Genomic DNA, 3270 nt, shown 5'->3' with positions numbered 1-3270 from the left:
TCATACCACAACATCTCAATAGGATTCAGGTCAGGACTTTGGCTAGGCCACTCCAAAGTCTTCATTTTGTTTTTCTTCAGCCATTCGGTGGTGGACTTGCTGGTGTGTTTAGGATCATTGTCCTGCTGCAGAACCCAAGTTCGTTTCAGCTTGAGTACACGAACAGATGGTCGGACATTCTCCTTCAGGATCTCTTGGTAGACAGCAGAATTCATAGTTCCTTTTATCACGGCAAGTCTTCCAGGTCCTGAAGCAGCAAAACAGCCCCAGACCATCACACTACAACCACCATATTTTACTGTTGGTATAATGTTCTTTTTATGAAATGCAGTGTTCCTTCTACGCCAGATATACTTGGACACACACCTTCCAAAGAGTTCCACTTTTGTCTCATCGCTCCACAGAATGTTGTCCCAAAAGTCTTGGGGATCATCAAGATGTGTTGTGGAGAAATTGAGACGAGCTTTGATGTTCTTTTTGCTCAGCAGTGGTTTTCTCCTTGGAACTCTGCCATGCAGGCCATTTTTGCCCAGTCTTTTCCTGATGGTGGAGGCATGAACTCTGACCTTAACTGAGGCAAGTGAGGCCTGCAGTTCCTTGGACGTTGTTGTGGGGTCTTTTGTGACCTCTTGGATGAGTCGTCGCTGCGCTCTTGGGGTAATTTTGGGCGGCCGGCCACTCCTGGGAAGGTTCACCACTGTTCCATGTCTTCGCCATTTGTGGATAATGGCTCTCACTGTGGTTCGCTGGATTCCCAAAGCTTTGGAAATGGCTTTATAACCCTTTCCAGACTGATAGATCTCAATTACTTTCTATCTCAATTGTTCCTGAATTTCTTTGGGTCTCGGCATGATGTGTAGCTTTTAAGGATCTTCTGGTGGACCTTACTGTGTCAAGCAGCTCCTATTTAAGTGATGCCTTGATTGTGAACAGGTGTGGCAATAATCAGGCCTGGGTGTGGCTAGAGAAATTGAACTCAGGTGTGGACAACCACAGTTATAGTATGTTTTAACAAGGGGGCAATTACTTTTTCACACAGGGCCATGATGGTTTGGATTTTTTTTCACCTTTAATAATAAACACCTTCATTTACAAATTGCATTTTGTGTTTACTTGTGTTGTCCTTGACTATTGTTTAAATTGGTTTGATGTTCCGAAACACTTAAGTGTGACAAACATGCAAAGGAACAGGAAATGAGGAAGGGGGCAAACACTTTTTCACACCACTGTATATATATATATATATATATATATATATATATATATGTGTGTGTGTGTATACAGTATATACACACTGCACACTGGGGATACAATAGCAATCCGATGCGTCGTCATTTAATCATTGTCATTTTGTATGTATGGACTCCGCACAGCACCACTTCTCTTCACACATTGTATCGTTTCTGTATTGTCTCCTTTTATATTGTAAAGCGCTGCACAAACCGTTGGCGCCATATAAATCCTGTATTAGAATAATAATAAGTAGACTTGTGCAATTTGTTTTGTTCCGAACTCATTTTTTAACCGGTTCCCGACCATCCCTACATCTGCCGATGTACGTCGGCAGAATGGCACGGGCAGGCATATTGGCGTACAGGTACGTCCAATTTTCAATGCCGCCCTGCCATCGCGAGTGCGCCGCCAGTCGGGACCCCCGTAAGTCTGGTCTCGGGTCCCACGGACTCGATCGCCGTGGGCATCCCCGCGATCGTCTCACGGAGCGGACGAATGGAGGAAATGCCGTGTAAACAGCATTTCTCCATTCTGCCTAGCAACTAGTGACGCTGATCTCTGCTCCATGTGATTGGAGCAGAGATCAGTGTTCACTAAATGAAAACCCAACTCCCCCCACAGTTAGTAACACGCCCCTAGGAACACTTAACCCCCTACACTGCCACCCACTGGTTAACCCCCTTCACTGCCAGTGACATTTACACAGGAATCAGTGCATTTCTATAGCACTGATTGCTGTATAAATGACAATGGTCCCAAAAATGTGTCAAAAATGTCCGATGTGCAATGTCGCAGTCACAATAAAAATCGCTGATCGCCGCCATTACTAGTAAAAAAAAATAAAAAATATTAATAAAAATGCCATAAAACTATCCCCTATTTTGTAAACGCTATAACTTTTGCGCAAACCAATCAATAATCGCTTATTGCAAATTTTTTAACCAAAAATATGTAGAAGAATACGTATCGGCCTCAACTGAGGGAAAAAATGTTTTTTTATATATTTTTGGGGGATATTTATTATAACAAAAGGTAAAAAATAATGCGTTTTTTCAAAATTGTCGCTCTATTTTTGTTTATAGCGCAAAAAATAAAAACCGCAGAGGTGATCAAATACCACCAAAAGAAAGCTCTATTTGTGGGAAAAAAAAGGACGTCAATTTTGTTTGGGAGCCACGTCGCACGACCGCGCAATTGTCAGTTAAAGCGACGCAGTGCCGGATCGCAAAAAGTGGTCTGGTCTTTGACCAGCAAAATGGTCCGGTCTGTAAGTGGTTAATGAATTTCGACTAATCCGTTAATTCGGAAACAACCGAATTAACGAAAGCCCAATTAACAAAAGGTTTCTGAATATTCCTCCTGGGGGGGGGGGGGGATTTGGGGGGTTGTGTCACCCCCTATATTTGTCCATTATCCCAGAAATAGAAAGTCGGGTATAATTCTCGGTATCTGGTCTGACCACCAGTGTAAGAGGCATTCTTCCCATTGAACCCCAGTACGTTTTTAGCTGGGGTTCCTTAAAGTGGTGTTGCCACCAAAAAAAAAAAAAAAAGCCTAAAATTCATTAAAAAAAACAAAAAAAAAATATTGGAAAAAAAAATATGTTTTACTCACCTCTAAATGCCTGTTGCTAGGGGGTCCCTCGTAGTCTGCCTCCTTGAGTGCCCGGGCTGGTGACATCACTTCCCCTCGGCGCCGCACAGTCACCTGGGACCTGTCCCAGATGACTGTGCGGCGTATCACGGCACGCGGCAACGCTCGCGCAGGCATACTGTGCATAGTGTATACTGTGGGCACCCGGCTGTGAAGCCACAGCCGGGTGCCCACAGTAAGAATGCCGGCGCCGCGAGCGGAGCGGAGAACGAGTGGGGGCTTCATTCCCCCCGCATCGCTGGACCCTGGGAGGGGTAAGTGTCCGATTATTAAAAGTTAGCAGCTGCCGTATTTGTAGCTGCTGACTTTTTTTTTTTTTTTTAAGGGCGCACCCCACTTTAAGACTTGAACATTATTTCAGGAGTTCCTCTGGGGTACATACCT

The sequence above is a fragment of the Lithobates pipiens genome, unplaced genomic scaffold (assembly GCF_037356315.1).
Source record: "Lithobates pipiens isolate NorthernLeopardFrog02 unplaced genomic scaffold, aLitPip1_a1.2 Scaffold_84, whole genome shotgun sequence".
Classification (NCBI taxonomy): Eukaryota; Metazoa; Chordata; class Amphibia; order Anura; family Ranidae; genus Lithobates; species Lithobates pipiens.
This window is presented reverse-complemented; position numbering follows the sequence as displayed.